We start from the raw sequence: 17,381 nt of genomic DNA on the forward strand, positions 1-17,381 counted from the left end.
GATAATGTTATCCATCTGGTGGAACAGCGACTGTGTGGTGTACTACGAACTGCCCCCCGAGTGTAAACATCACTGCTGGCATTTATTGTCAACAACTGAGACATCTTGCAGACGATATCCAAGAAACGACCAGGGAGACTGCGTGAAGTGATGTTACTACACGATAACGCTCGCCTGCATAGATTGGGAAGTCATTCCGCACCCACCTTACCACCTTATTCACTTGATCGTGTGTTCACAGATTTTCACCTGTCTTGCTCTCCATTGAAAAACCTCAGAGGAACTTCCTTTCCGAATGAAAATGCGCTCCGAATGTGGCTCGGCGAGTTCTTACCCTCAAAACTACAAGATGTCTACAGTTGTGGAACCGAAAAGTAGCCCCAGCGTTGGTAGAGTGTTGTAAATATTGAAGGAGAATACGTTATTGATAATTAACGTCTCTGTCGTTTTTATTAAATTCAAGGAAAAACGCTACCAACTTATGCATCAACCCTGTGTAGGGCAGTAAAAAATACGAAAAGTTGTACGGCGTGAATGGCTAGGGGATCCCGACGGGCAGGTTCAGTTAGCTAATTGGAAAAGCTTTTCGCATCCTCAGCTCCCGCAGGCACCTACCCTTCGCGAAGTGCGAGCTAAGTTTATGAGTTAAGTGTAGATGACTGTAATTGTGCCTGTGAAGTGTAGTGTCTGTTCGCGTTGGAGATGATGAAATACGCAATAGGGTGGAACCTGGCGCCGGCGCACACCCTTGTTGTCTCAAAGAACACCAACGAGGCAGCCGAGCTTAACCCTGCATTGCTACTGGTGGGTCTCCCGAACCCTGTCTAGTGTGAGTTATTCGTTTTCGTTAGGTTCACAACACTGCACACGAAAAGCGTTCCTTGTAGCTTCCTACCTCACACAGCTGTGCCATTTGCTCGTCAAGAGACGGCGGAAGTCCACTGTCTAGGAGTGCTTGTAGCGTGTTTTTGTCTGCCAGACCGACCATAGCAAGTAGGCGAGTACTTGTTGGGGCTGTAGGACCCAGAGTAGCAATGATGGTATCTTTCGTCGCAACACAAATACGTCTGTAGCACATATTCAAATTGCTGAATCAGCCTATTTATTTCAGACGTAACAGAAGTTCTGTGTAACGATGCACTGCGAAATGAAATCGTTAGTGACGAATAAGGTGACGAAGGTGGAGACGTAGACTTCGAACTGTATAGTGAACACGATACGGAAAGCGACGAAAGTGGGGATGGCAGAGATAGATGTCAGAACAATAAGAAATATTTTGTTGGTAAGGACAATCCTACTAAATGGATGAAAGACATGCATCAGAACGAGGCCACATAATATTGTGTCACATATTGCTGGTGTTAGGGGAATGGCAAAGAATAAAAGGACAGATATAGAGATTTGGCGGCTCTTTTTCACGGATGAAATAATGGATGAAGTAGTGATACATACTAACCAATGTATCGAATGCGCTAAGTCGAGATACTCTTCGTCTCAGACATTCATTCATGAGACAGATAAAGGTGAAATTGAAGCATTTCTTGGTCTTTTGTATTTGGGTGGAATCTACAAGGTTGGTAGGGTTAATTTAGAAGAACTCTGGTACAGAGACGGAACAGGATTGGAATTATTCTATTCTACAATGACCCTACAGAGATTCAGGTTTCTGGCACAGTGTCTGGAATTTGACGATAAGTCCACGAGGTCCGACAAGCGAAAAGAGGATAAATTGGCTCCTACACGAAATATATTTCATTTGTTCACCAAAAACTGCATAGCGCCCTATTCTCTTGGAGAATATGTCACTGTAGATGAAATGCTTGTCAAATTTCGAGGACGATGTAGTTTTCGAATGTACATTCCTTCCAAGCCTGGAAAATATGGAATAAAAGTGTTCACTCTAGCCGATGCAAGAACGGCATACACGTCAAATTTGGAAGTTTATTTAGGTGAGCAGCCAGATGGTCCGTGTAAGTTGAGTAATGGTGCAGCTGATGTCATCAAAAGGTTGTGTAATCATATTTCCAAAACATCAAGGAACATAACGATGGATAGCTGGTTTACGAGCTATGAACTGGCCCTGTCACTTCTGAAAGACCATAAGTTAACACTTTCGGGAACAGTAAGGAAGAACAGGACGCAAATTCCCTCAGAATTCGTGAACAAAAGAGGTAGAAATGCTTTTACAAGTATCTTTGGCTTACAGAAGACATGCACATTAGTGAGTTACGTACCAAAGAAAAGCAGGTGACTACTTCTAATGAGTACAATGCACCATGACAACACAATAGATGCAACAACTGGGGAAGAAATGAAGCCGGAGATGATAACTTTATATAATGCTACTAGGAGTGGGGTAGATTTAGTAGATCAGATCTGTACCACCTATGATGTAGCAAGAACAGCTAGAAGGTGGCCGTTGGCCTTATTCTTTTGCTTACTGGATGTACCAGGCATAAATAGTCTCGTCATGTTCGGAGTTAACAACCAGGGGGACACCACGAGGAGAGACTTTCTGAAATCGCTTGGGAAGGCTCTTGTCAGAGGCCAATTACAACACAGGGCTGGAAGTAAGCATATCAACCGACCTCTCAAAAAGATCTGTCAACAGACTGGCGGGGTCGAACAGCAAGACGATGGGAGTGTGAACCAGAGCACGGTGCCTAACAGAGGACGGTGCTATGGGTGTGAAGATAGCAAAACGTGATGTATTTGTTACAAATGCTGTAAGTTTGTGTCTCTCAAAAAACAGTTAAGTTTAATTTGTAAAGACTACATGTAGTGGCCTGGTGTGGCAAAACGCCATATGGAAACAGTACGTTCAAAAGACATTGTGGAGACTCCATTTACTTACAACGTTTTCGTACATGTTTTTTTCTCATCTGTTCATACCTGAGTTTGGTTTTCGTAGCTTTCATTGTTCTATTTTGTGTGCTATGACACACGACTGTCACATTGTGTAACCATTTTTGTCCTGTACGGTATGTAAATGTTAGAATCACTGTCTAATTTGCTTGCGTAGTAATAAAGGACAACAATTTGCTCAAACCCACAGCAAAACATGTTTGTTTACTTCATCTAGACAACATACGTGAATGTGAAGACTTTTTGTGCTCCCTATCCTTAACAAATCAGACTGATATGCAGGTCGGGTCTGTAAGACCCCCCGTAGCAACGGTGGTACAAACGAACACAGTAGCAACGCAGGGTTAACGTCCCCATCAGACCAACGGATCACCATCAACAGTGTCGCATGGCCTCACTCCATGAGACATTGCGGAGAGATTCGGAACTGAATCCAGGACATTGACGCAAAGAAACTTCACGCCCGCCTCCCCTACCCCACCCCTCCACCCTGCTCCTCTGCCATCAAAATGTGACACAAATGGACTAAAAGAAGGGATATCCATATGGGAGACATTCTGAGACAACAAAGAATCGTCCAGTTGGTAAAGGAATGGGTCTCTATAAAACTTTCATCATAAGAATTAACCAGACGTAAAAAAACACAAACGCAATGATTGGTCAGAAGCCGTAGCACACTTACACTAGTGTTGTTATGCTCTTGGAAGTAGGTCCTACTTTTGTATTAGATATCTTATTACTAAGTTACGTTAAATGAAAGATATTCCAATGTATTAACATCCATCAACGCTTTACTTATTCAGGCTTTAGCTACGTAGTTTTTATTTCAAAAATCGTGTAGTCACAGCCTGTGCAGCGTTGTGCTCTGATTGTCGCGCTGTTAATGCGCAGTATGAAAATGGCTGAGGCTGCTTTCTGTTCCGTAGTGAAACACGCGCGTGCAACACGGTTAAAAAGCGCCGAGAAATGGGCTGTTCTTAATGATTTTCACAAATTTACGGAGATAATTTGCTTTAAAGTTTTCCCAGAGTTGTATATACTGCAGTTGATAAACGACCCCATAGTGGACGTACTCGCTTCGGCGGTACGTATATGTACTAAAATTGGAACGATACAGAGAAGATTAGCATGGCCCCTGCACAAGGATGACACGCAAAACCATGAAGCGTTTCATATTTTTTAAAAATAAAAACGATCTAAAAAAATGTAGCGGAGTAGACTGCGCAATGGAATGTAAACCAAATGCGCGGCTATTCGTGCGTTGGTTCAAATTTCCCCAGAATCATTTTTTTCCTCATTCAATTTGAAATACCTACATGTCGTTCATCATTTTTTATAAACAATGCAAGTCTTCTTGTTTCTAATTAGATATCGGCCGCGAAATTCGTTTCCATTTGACATACAAATTCTTAATTATCGATGTTTCATGAACGACTGTTCATAAACATTGTTTAAATTAAGAAAACACAATAATTTAATTTTTTAAGGAAAAATGAAAACCAAATCCTCTTTATTTGGATTATGTCCACCGTTTTATACCACAGAGGTAGATAAGTATCGTAGAAACACGAAAGACAATAATTTTCACAGCATCGAGCACATCACAAAAATGCTGCATGTTTACATTTGCTCTTGTACCATTACAATATGAACCCAAAAGAAGTGATCTGGAGCCAAGCTGCGGGATTTGGCCCGAGACTGTTAAGCTACCACACGTACTGGAACTAACGCACGCAGCTTTTTCATGCGTGACTGCCGAACGCTGGCGGGATATAGAAGGGCTCGTCATAAAAAAGAAGAGAAAATGCTGCGCCTGGTTGGCTTCGTGGATTCTGTTGTTGGTAGGCTCGTTATCAACGTAGTAGGTGACACTTCCAGAACTGAAATGTATTTCTCGGATTCGGATAAGGAAGGAGCTACGAGATTACCAGACGACTGACTGTAACTAATACCTTCAGTGGCTTCAATATTTCATTATACGGTTAAATCCTGCAATAGTCTCTTACGTTACACACAGCTTATGCAGAAAAATTACCCTGCGGTTAAGTCAGTGATTTTCGTCATTCTTGTTTTTAATTACAATAGTACATTAACTAAAAACGATAACTTGTTGCGGTTTTCGTTCGCTCATCTATGGAGCGTATTGTGGGAGATTTGCAGTGTATTATTTCATTCCGCTTAAAATTTAAATGACATTCGAAGCAGTATTGCTCCTGCGCTCGTCTCTTTTTGCGTGTGAACTGCAGCTGGCCAAGTCACTGCAGGCTAGCTGTACCAGCTGACCGGCCAGTGCTGTCCCAAGTTAAATGCGCAGGTAAAGCCGTTGTCCCGTATTATGGCTAAGTCGATGTGCGCGTAACGCACTGCGCAAAACGTACCCTTATTATTGTACTGGACGGTACTCGAGACTGCTTTGCTGCACTCCCACGTGAAACGGAAATCCAATGAGGTTCCAGCAAACGCGGAAGAATACGTAGTGCAATGTTTACATCAGGTTTATTCTTATGATGAACGGATTGTAGATATGGGGGAGTAGTAGGAGGGTGGGGGCAAAAACTGTAGGGGCAGAGTACTGCATCGAATCTTCGGACTCAACAACCACTATATCACTATCTCAAAAAGGATTATCTGAAGTATAGACATCAGCAACTGGTAGCATATGTCACACTATCGGAAGTTGGCAGACGAAGGAGAAAAGCTGAACAAAATTAAGAAGGTACGATGGGAATGCAGTTTTGTCGCGCCGCTATTCCCAGATAATACTTCCGCCCATTTCTTGCTGTCTCAAATTTATAAGGGGAGTCCATCTTTCGTGGACTTAATACCTTTTCAAAGAAAAATGACAATTCATTTTTAGTATTTAGTTATGATGTTTTCAATTTTTACTTTTTGAAATGTCAAAACTAAAGTGGATAGGAAGTAACGCAACATTTTAACCCCCTTTCACTCTCTAAGGAGGAGGAAATCAGACAAAAATAAAGGTCTTAAGGATCTAAATTACACAAAGGCAAGGTGTTTTCCACTTTTTAATGATTAGTATAGTAATGGAAAAATTGCAGATTTTTTCTGTTACTTATAAAGAAAATTTGTTTAAAATATCCAGTCTTAATGAGAACTATACTCTGTTGATCATAAGAACAACTTTGACTTTGTGTTCTGCCTTACGGCAGGTCTTGTCATGGGGGAAGCCTCGTCATAGAGGTCCACCGCATGAGCGTCTAGGGAAGAGATTCCAGCGGTGGTTTCCCGTTGCCTTCCACTGATGACGATGAAATGATAATGAAGACAACACAACACCCAGTCCCTGAGCGGAGAAAATCTCCGACCCAGCCGGGAATCGAACCTGGGCCCCTTGGCGTGACAGACTGCCGCGCTGACCACTTTTTTTTTTTTCAATTTGTTCGTTGTTGATCGTTGCGTTTGGTCGTTGCGGACGTCACATGACATCCGTTCAAGTTCGTTGATCTTTTCACTCAGTTTTTTATTACAGAGGCCAACCAGCTCTCTGCCCGAACGCGCAGAGCTACCGTGCCGGCTATCTCATTTTGTTCGTTGCTTTTGTTCGGGGTGGACGTCTCATGACACCCGTTCAAGTTCATTGTCGACCCATTCACTCAGTTTTTTTATTAACGCGGGCAGCTGACCCTCTGACCGAACACGCTGAGCTACCGTGGCGGCACCACTCAGCTATCGAGGCGGACTCATAAGAATAAACCTGATGTAAATATTACACTGTGTGTTCTTCCGCGTTTGGAACCTCATTGGATTTCGTTTCACGTGGAGCAGAAGCCAATCTCTCTAGAGTATTGTCAAGTACGATAATGAAGGTACGTTTTATGCTGTGCGTTACGCTACATCGACTCAGCGATAATACGGGACAACAGCTTTGCCGGCGCATTTAACTTGGGACAGCAATGCCCAGCCACCTGGTCCAACTAACCTGCAGTGATGTGAACAGTTGTAGTAAAGACGGAAATGTCACTTAATTTTTGAACAGAAGGAAATAATGGTAAACCTCGGGCAATACGCTTCTTAGGTGATGTGAAGGAAAACATGCTCTCAATTTTAGCTAACACAGTACTGTGAAAATTCCTGACTTTAACAAGTGTAATTTTTCTGTAGGAGATACGTGCGCTTATCAGACACCGAGACAAGCTGTACATTTCAGTACTCTACCGAGGCGATCAACAACAGATTCCCAAGTCACCAAGAAGTCGACGTTTCCTCCTCCTCCTCTTTTATGATGCGCTGTTCTGCATTTCACCATCGGTTGGCAGTGACGTGTCATAACGCTTCGTGCTTTAGTTCCAGTAAGTTTGGCAGCTTAAATGTCTTCTTATTTCTCGCGACAAATCCATTAACCTGGCCCCTGGGTTCAGGTAGCAGTAGTACGGTGACAACAGTAAAAATGCACCACTTGTACAGAGCGCTCGACGGCGTGAAAATTGTTTTCCGTTTTTCTGCGACGCTTTCACTCTGAGTCGTGTGAGACCAGATCTGTCTTATAAAACAGCGGGCACATTCAAATAAAGAGTATTTTATTTTACTCCAAAAAATTTAATCCTGCAATGTTTTCTTAATATCAAAATTTGTTACAATCTTTTATAATATATCAATAATGAATGAGTATTTGCAATAAAAACCAGAATTCTGCATGTGTTATATATTTAGAAACCAGAAGACGTGCAGTTTTCTTGAAAAAAATTGTAGTTAAGAATGATCTAATTACCACGTATTGATAAATTTCATGTTTAAATGATTTAGGTATACAAACGGAGCCAGCCGCGGTGGCCGAGCGGTTCTAGGCGCTTCAGTCCGGAACCTGCCTCGGACATGGATGTATGTGATGTCCTTCGGTTAGTTAGGTTTGAGTAGTTCTAAGTTCTAAGGGACTGATGACCTCAGATGTTAAGTCCCATAGTGCTCAGAGCCATTTGAACCATTTTATACAAACGGAACAAAAAAAATTGTTGACCACAACGCGTTTCAAACCACCGCCCTCGAACCCGCTCGATTATGACACATTAATGCTACCGAATACTCCAAGATTACAGTTACCCCTTGTCACTTATATTTATTACATTGTGTCTCTCATTAAACGTCAAAGCTCATTTTTATCTGTAACATTGTGAAAAACATTAAGAACAATTTGTTTCTAGCCATTAACGATGTTCCGCGTGCGTGTTTCACTACGAAGCAGGAAGCAGTGTCATCTATTTTCGCGGTACATGTGAACAGACAATCAGAGGACAAGTAGCGCTTACTGAGACTGTGACTGTACACGATTTTTGAAATAAAAATTACGTAGCTAAACTATGATTAAGGAAACGTTGATGGCTGTTAACACACCAGAATGTCTTTTAAAGTTTCATTTACAGCGACATAGTAATAAAATATCTAATACGTAAGTTGCACCTACTTCCATGAGCGGAACAACAAAAGTTTTCCGGAGCCACGGCTGCTGACCAACCATCGTGTTTGTGTTTTTTTACATCAGGTTTATTCTTATGATGAACGGAGTATAGATGAGACCTGTTTCGGTGAACTGCGATCGGCAAATCGCGATAAAGAGCTGGTTCATTCGGGACAACCTCCACTAAAAGAGAAACACAGTGGCGAAAACTTGAGATGGAAGATTTGGAGGGGTCTCAAACGCATCAGAATGAGAGTGGGGCCAGTGAAGGAAAATTGGATCAAGAGGGGCCTTGTAGACGGCAGATGTGATTGCCACAAATATCAGGATGCAGAACATCTCGAGACCTGTCCTAACCGTCCCAGTAAAAGTAGCCTAGGTCAATTACGGCAGCGAAGCAAGGAAGCATTGGCTGTAATTCAATTCCGGGCTGAAAAATTCTGATCTCTGGACACGAAAAAGGGAAGCAAAGCAATTGAAGTGAGTGAGAGATGCTGTTTCGATCTCTGAAAGAAATAGTTTCCCTTGTTGACGTGCTACAGAATCATGAGCTACCAGCACCGTAATAGGAAATAAGAATAACATTTTATGAAAGAAAAAGGAAGGTCAAGATTATACAAGGTATTCACTGAACGCTGGTGTAGATTATACAGAGTGGTCCATTGATAGTGACCGGGCCAAATACCTCACGAAATAAGCGTCAAACGAAAAAACTACAAAGAACGGAATTCGTCTAGCTCGAAAGGGGAAACCAGATGGCGCTATGGTTGTCCCGCTAGATGGCGCTGCCATAGGTCAAACGGACAGCAACTGCGTTTTTTAAAAATAGGAACACCCATTTTTTATTACGTATTCGTGCAGTACGTAAATAAATATGAATGTTTTAGTTGGACCACTTTTTTCGCTTTGTGATAGATGGGGCTGTAATACTCACAAACGTGTAAGTACGGGGTATCACGTAACATTCCGCCAGTGCGGACGGTATTTGCTTCGTGATACATTACCCGTGTTAAAATGGACCGTTTACCAATTGCGGAAAAGATCGATATCGTCTTGATGTATGGCTATTGTATGCTGCTCGGTATCCTGGACGACATCATCCAAGTGTCCGGACCGTTCGCCGGATAGTTACGTTATTCAAAGAAACAGGAAGTGTTCAACCACATGTGAAACGTCAACCACGACTTGCAACAAATGATGATGCCCAAGTAGGTGTTTTAGCTGCTGTCGCGGCTAATCCGCACATCAGTAGCAGACAAACTGCGCGAGAATCGGGAATCTCAAAAATGTCGGTGTTGAGAATGCTACATCAACATCGATTGCACCCGTACCATATTTCTATGTACCAGGAATTGCATGGCGACGACTTTGAACGTCGTGTACAGTTGTGCCACTGGGCACAAGAGAAATTACGCGACGATAACAGATTTTTTGCACATGTTCTATTTAGCGACGAAGCGTCATTCACCAACAGCGGTAAAGTAAACCGGTATAATATGCATTATTGGGCAACGGAAAATCCACGATGGCTGCGACAAGTGGAACATCAGCGACCTTGGCGAGTTAATGTATGGTGCGACATTATGGAAGGAAGGATAATTGGCCCCCATTTTATCGATGGCAATCTAAATTGTGCAATGTGTGCTGAGTTCTTACATAATGTTCTACCGATGTTACTACCAGATGTTTCACTGCATGACAGAATGGCGATGTACTTCCAATATGACGGATATCCGGCACATAGCTCGCGTGACGTTGAAGCGGTATTGAATAGCATATTTCATGACAGTTGGATTGTTCGTCAAAGCACCATACCATAGCCCGCACGTTCACCGGATCTGACGCCCACGGATTTCTTTCTGTGGGGAAAGTTGAAGGATATTTGCTATCGTGATCCACTGACAAAGCCTGACAATATGCATCCTCGCATTGTCAGGGAATATGTGAACATTACAAAAGGCGAAGTACTCGCTGTTGAGAGGAATTTCGTTACACCTATTTCCAAATGCATTGAGGTTGACGGACATCATTTTGAGCATTTATTGCATTAATGTGGTATTTGCAGGTAATCACGCTGTAACAGCATGCGTTCTCAGAAATGCTAAGTTCACAAAGGTACATGTATCACATTGGAACAACTGAAATAAATTTTTCAAACGTACCTACGTTCTGTATTTTAATTTAAAAAACCTACCTGTTACCAACTGTTCGTCTAAAATTGTGAGCCATATGTTTGTGACTATTACAGCGCCATCTATCACAAAGCGAAAAAAGTGGTCCAACTAAAACATTCGTATTTCTTTACGTGCTACACGAATATGTAATAAAAAATGGGGGTTCCCATTTAAAAAACGCAGTTGATATCCGTTTGACCTATGGCAGCGCCATCTAACGGGCCAACCACAGCGCCATCTGGTTTCCCCCTTCAAGCTAGACAAGTTTCGTCTTTGTAGTTTTTTCGTTTGACGCTTATTTCGTTAGATATTTGGCCCGGTCACGATCAATGGACCACCATGTATAGTAACAATAGGCCAACAAAGCGTGTGCGGTAAATCAAAGTTATATCAAAGTAATATTTGAATAACCCGCTGTGTCCCGCGCCCAATATTAGGGAATCATTCTGTATTGTTACTGTATTTGTTAGTATTAGCCCTGTATTCATGCTTGCGACGGAAAGTTTTCAAGACTGGCTGTTGCAAGAGGTGCGGACCCGTCTGGTGTTCGCCGGGAGCCGTTAAGGAGATTAGCAGGCGCCTGCCATCATCAGCGAGGTGCTGGCGCGGACCCAGGGGCAAGCGTGGCCAGTGGGTCTTCTGCATCGACTCGCGACCGCCAGCACCGCCGCGCCTTCCACATCTCGTGCATCGCCACGGCAAAGCGCACAAGCCAACATGTATACCTCCGGGCTGCCGCCGCAGATTCTAGGCAAGTTAATGTCAACTCTTTCTTTTCTTTCTATTTCTCGTTCTCTTCTTCTATAGTGAAAATTAGGGGACTAGTGCGGTCGGATGATGGCAGAAGCAAACTACGCGAAAGCCCTTGTTCCTTCCTCTCTCTCTGCCTGCTTCAAAATCACTCGACTGAAAATTATATTGTTCTTATACGACTGTATTGACGGCCGTCTAAATGATCTGTGCATGTGACTAGGTGACTGCGGTATGTGCAAGCGTCCGAAGTGTCCTTGATGTGTGTGTGTGTGTGTGTGAGAGAGAGAGAGAGAGAGCGAGAGAGAGAGAGAGAGCGCTAGTAGAGGGGGAGAGGGGGTCGGGAGGGGAGAGGAGAGGAGGAAAAGAGGGAGAGGGAGGGTGGGGTGGCGGCAGTGGGAGTCGGGAGGGGCAGTGCAGTATACGGATGATTTAAACGGGAGAGGGGAGAGAGAGAGAGAGAGAGTGAGAGGGGGGGGGGGGGGAGTCGGGACGGGGGAGCAGTGCCGCACACGGATGATCTAAACATGTAATCCGAGAAGGATTTTTGTAGGAGAACGTGTAAAACAGTCTGGATCATATCACTGAGACCTGGTTTTGATAGCCAGCAGTCAGAACGATTGTTTTAAACCTCTGAGGAGGCTTAACTTATTAATAAGGGAAATAAATTCCTGTTATCTGACAGCAATTTTTATTTTACGAATAATGCTGTCTGGGTCGCTTCATTAAAAATATATAATTTAATAAATGAAACATTATGAAGCGACCTAGGAAGCGATAGTCGTAAGATAAGGCTACATAACCGCCTTCATTACGGTTTTTAGGGCATGAATTAAACCAGTATGTACTAAATGGAAAATAAGCCACTAGTTACTGCTGGTACATTTTTTCCCCCTGCACGTTACCCGTTGTCATATTATTGTGTTCGTACGCTGTAGGTATAGCTTTGGTTTGCTGTGTTGAGTGAAAAGGTGTCAAACATTGTTTTCCAAAATTCAAAAACTTTGCTTGTGGACCAATTACGCTGTCGTCTTTGAACACCAGCATTACAGTATTTTCTTCTACCCGTTACGTCTGTAGCAGAAAATAAACTGTTGAGTACCAGAGTAAAATTTCTGGCACCGCACGTGTAATACTCCTGTTGTTTGGATTTGAGCACAAGCAATGAAGACAACTGAAATTATATAAGCCGATAGTGACGCATTTTTTTTTACTCTTGCAGTGCCAAAGACAGTAATAATTTTCGAAGACACTGCTTGCTCGGTTTTTGCATTGTGGGGGGGGGGGGGGGGGGGTTCGTTGGAAACGCTGTCTACTGGAAGACTCGGCTGAACGCAATGCTTATTTTCATTGTAAAGTGTTTGACAGAAGACTTGTCTCAATACACCGCACATAATGATTATTTTCAATCATCAAGGGGATGGAGTGACCGCTTGTAAGTATTCTTCTGCCTGAGGTTAAAAGCACGTCTTACTTTTACGATCCCGTCGGCATAGCGAAATATTTCAAAATGCACCTCTAAAAAACTCGTTCTTAAAAGTTTGTGGGTGATTTTTCGCGCCATGTAATTTCGTCTGCAGTACTTTCGAGTTAATTATATTCGTTATTAAAGAACGTCGCAAACGTAGAAGTAGCCTTCCACTACGTCTCGTTTGATACACTGTTATTCATGTAAAGACAAAGGCCGATGAAAAACGGTCTACACAAGTGTATGTATCTGCTAGACGCTAAAGCTACTGAAAGCAAGTGTGCTCACTAACGAAACGGAGACACGTGTCGCTTGTTGTTACTTGCGATACTTGTCCTACAGTGAGGTTCTGCGGTTTGCGTGAGAGGCACAGCAGGATAAAGATACAGCAGTAAACACTGAACCTAATCAATGCTTCACCCACAACGCAGGGGAAAACTACTCACATGAAACACTTACTCGCTTTTTTCACACAATAACAGTGGATTCATATTCCAGGGATGTTCGCGAGGTGTTTCCCTGTAGCCACGTACCTGCAGCAATGCAGCTAATGTTCTCAGCATAATACGTAAATAAGTCAACCTCATAGGGTCGGCATTCTCACAATGACTACGATGTGGCTGCATATGAAATAGCATCGCCCGGAGATCGCGAGAAAATGAAAATGGCCTAACCAGAATTTCCTCTTGATGTAATCAATGGTTCCGCTTTTAAAATGTGGATAAGTGTAACACATACAAAGAGTAAGCACCCGACAGTATTCGATTAAATAACTAGTATACAAAAAGCGATTAGCTCGTGAAATCAGTAACAGAGGAGTAGTAGTTCTGGGATGGCAGTGTTGTGGAACGAGAAAAAAGTACGACGTTCTTCTTATGGGATCCTGTATGTTAAATTTAGGCAGTGCTGCCGAGGAAATTGTGCTGCCAGCATGGTATATCTCGCGCAGGGGCCTTGAGAACAAGATAAAGAGAGATTAGAACGCGTACACAGGCGTACAGATAGCCATTTTCATTCCGTCCATCCCCTAACGGATTAGGGCAAGGTCTCCCGTGACCGACGGAGTGTGTATGTAGATGTAGGCTGCAGTACAACGCGATTGTGGAGCCACAACCGGTTATGTGCACCTATAGTGATAAAAGGAAAACGGTTGCATCTCATTACGTGCTCAAAGCGCACAGAGCGGAAACTCACTAAACTTGCCATTTAAAAAGAATTTGCTTTGTTTAAATCAGTACCGAATTCCGAGCATCTACCAGTGCTCTGCTGAACATTTAGTATCCTCACCTGTCTGAACTTCAAATGTACACCAAAGATTATCCATTGCTGTAGTAAGGCAACAGCAAAAACAGAACAGCCTCAATTATTCTACACCCAGATTTATTTGTAGTACCATCTATACACAAGACGGTGCTGATACTTGCTAATACGTGATTCCCCGGCTGGGAGTGACCGTATCACACCTAACAATGGACTGCTGCGCTTTTACGCACGAAGACTGTTTTCTAAAGCAGTCAGCTAGTTCATCGAGAATGCAGACAAGTTGCAACTATCTGGAAGCCAGTCAAAACATATCACAATTGTAAATTAAGTTCATAATACACTGTTGTGTCAGGTCAGAAATTATTTTCAGCAGTAGGTGACAATTATGGTGATTCATTATTAAGCCTAACATAATTTTATAGTTTCACAATTTTTACTGCACTTGATTTAAAAGAATAAAGAAATACACAGATGGTAGCGAATTATAGATGAAACTAGTTTGAGCGTTAACAAACAAAGCATCTGCAACAATATGAACCCATAAATCCCTTACAGAACGCCCTGTCGAGCACATATTCGTCAAGAATTGATACAAAGAGAAAAAAAATTGCTGGATTCGTCGAGATACGACTTAGTACGCAATTTGAGAGGAAGCTGACCGTGTAGTTGAGTAAGCGTAATTCAACACCGCCTTTCCGCCCGCAGGCAACAGAACTGTGTCGTCAGAATACAGGGCGGCCTGGTGACATTAGCAGCTGCGCTATCAGAAGCTCGTTGCGGAACACGAGATAAGGCAACGCTGTGGGTTCTTTGTCAGGTAGATCACACGCCGCACTGGACGTCGCAGTCTGCGTGCGGGTCTCAAAACACGTTTACATGCGCCGCAACTTGCCTAGGAGGAAACGGAATTTTGGGAACCCATTTTCGCTAGGCCGTTTGTTGGGCCTCAATCGATTTCCCTAGCTCGATCAAACTACGTTGTTCGACCCCAAGTTGTTTTACACAAATGGTGCCTGTAAATCAGCTGTTCTGATGTCGTCGGTGTGGCGAAGTAATGAACCAATACCTTCGTCGTATATTATTATACTTATAAGGTATCCTTCAGAGACGTCTGTGAATCCATGAGGAGAAGGATATTGTTGAAGAAGAGATTTAAAAATTATATCCACTACAATCAACTCGCGCAAAACTGTTATACCCACCTAATGTCCGCTGTGGAAATAAATATTAAGTACTTACTGGTGGTACATTATTGTACTTCCACCTTCCCGAAACTAGAGATCGCTATGGCTAGAAGGCTATCTAATGAGTGAAGTTAAGATACTTATCACTGTCCACAAGATTAATGAATGTTTTCCATCCTGCGACTGACTGTCTACGAAAGCCTTCGCTACTAAGAGAGAGAGAGAGAGAGAGAGAGAGAGAGAGAGAGAGAGAGAGAGACAAAGAAAGGAATTAAATTAACTTCCTCAACACTCCAATACGCTTTCCCTTCACACCACATACAACCAACATTTTAAAAATCAAGTAACAACCTGACAACTCTCTACTGAAATGCGGCAGTGTTTATATGGAGTGACGACCTATTGCGAGAGATCCAATCCCGTAGACAAACCCGCTATTCCAGAATCGCTGTTGGAGTGTTTACATGTACAGCAGAAATCGGCATTTGCAAATCAGTTTAGGAACTCATTACAGCAATCAAGACGTAGGCTACAACTCGAAAAGGCTTTCCTCGATTCTACGACAAAGAAAACAGCGCCGCGAGTGACGCAGTTTAAAAATAGGCCACTAGTTCAGTCTCCTGTCGCTGCGAGCTTCCCGTAGGCCAAGCGAGAAACGGAAACGGGAGTGACATTTTACTCTCAGATGAGCTTACTCAACAGCAAAAGAAAATTCTGAGAATTCTACAGTTAATTCCATACAAAACACTAATAATTCTGCAACAGTAAAAAGTTTTTTTTTCTTTTTTTCCGAACTATTAAACCATCATCATGTAGGCGGCAGCTCTTACGAAACGGTTTTTAGTGGAAAACATTGGCGATTTCTCCCAGCAGTGAGGTACCAATGAATAAGCTGCCTCTTGCACCAGGTGATAATCATCTATGGACATGTTTGTAGACACCGCTAGCAGTCACGATTTTTGTTTACGTGCTTAAAAATGGCTCTGAGCACTATGGGACTTAACTGCTGTGGTCATCAGTCCCCTAGAACTTTAGAACTACTTAAACCTAACTAATCTAAGGACATCACACACATCCATGCCCGAGGTAGGATTCGAGCCTGCGACCGTAGGGGTCATTACTTGCTTAAAGTTTAAAATTTTTGAAAACCGTATTGCAACATATTTCAAGGTCTAGCCTCGACACATCTTGCAATACGGTATTAATTTAAGCAAGTTAACAAAAAACTTGAGACTGACAGCGGTCTCTAAAATACCTGTTTAAAATTTTAACCAATAACCAAGGTCGAAGAAAAGCCAGCTTGGCTTCAAATTGTAAATAACACACTGCATTAGCCACGCGTCTACAGATATGACGTGGCAGATAGTTTTAATGATCTAAAAGGTACTTGCAGTGGATGAGGAAGATTATGTGTGCTGTATTCCGTGGTAGAAAATCGCATTTACTTTTCACTATACATCAAGTGCCACGAGGCTGTAGTTGTGTTGCAAAGAAGTTAAATTTTTCGTCAAAGATTTGAAGGCCAAAAAATTTACTTCGAAGATTTACGCCAAACAGACGATGGATACTGGGACGTATGGTCATGACTGGTGTCATTGTGGCACAAGCAGAACTTTTTCTATCAAGGAAGAAACAAGGAACATTTTGAAGCATATATTTAATAACAAACAAAATCAAAACGAAGATAATGGAATGTAGTCGAATTAAGTCGGGTGATGCTGAGGGAATTGGATTAGGGAATGAGACACTTAAAGTAGTAAAGGAGTTTTGCTATTTGGGTAGCAAAATAACTGCTGATGGTCGAAGTAGAGAGAATATAAAACGTAGACTGGCAATAACAAGAAAAGCGCTTCTGAAGAAGAGAAATTTGTTAACATCGAATATTGATTGAAGTGTCAGGAAGTCGCTTCTGAAAGTATTTGAATGGAGTGTGGCCCTATATGGAAATGAAACGTGGACGATAAATAGTTTAGACAAGAAGAGAATAGAAGCTTTCGAAATGTGGTGCTACAGAAGAATGCTGAAGATTAGATGGGTAGATCACATAACTAATGAGGAGGTATTGAATGGAATTGGGGAGAAGAGGAGTTTGTAGCACAACTTGACTAGAAGAAGGGATCGGTTGGTGGGACATGTTCTGACGCATCAAGGGATCACCAATTTAGTAATGGAGGGCAGCGTGGAGGGTAAAATCGTAGAGGAAGACCAAGAGATGAATACACTAAGCAGATTCAGAAGGATGTAGGCTGCAGTAGGTACTGGGA

The 17,381-nt window shown here is 42.5% G+C and overlaps 1 protein-coding gene and 1 pseudogene across 1 annotated transcript in view; one reads left to right on the forward strand and one right to left on the reverse strand.

Annotated features, from left to right (window-relative positions):
* The window catches only part of LOC126485013 (uncharacterized protein C6orf132 homolog), a 370,852-nt gene that overhangs the window by 349,595 nt on the left and 3,876 nt on the right, over positions 1-17,381 (reverse strand). The window lies entirely within an intron of this gene.
* Positions 3,933-4,045, forward strand: LOC126485624 (U6 spliceosomal RNA; annotated as a pseudogene).

The sequence above is a fragment of the Schistocerca serialis genome, chromosome 6 (assembly GCF_023864345.2).
Source record: "Schistocerca serialis cubense isolate TAMUIC-IGC-003099 chromosome 6, iqSchSeri2.2, whole genome shotgun sequence".
NCBI classification, from domain to species: Eukaryota; Metazoa; Arthropoda; class Insecta; order Orthoptera; family Acrididae; genus Schistocerca; species Schistocerca serialis.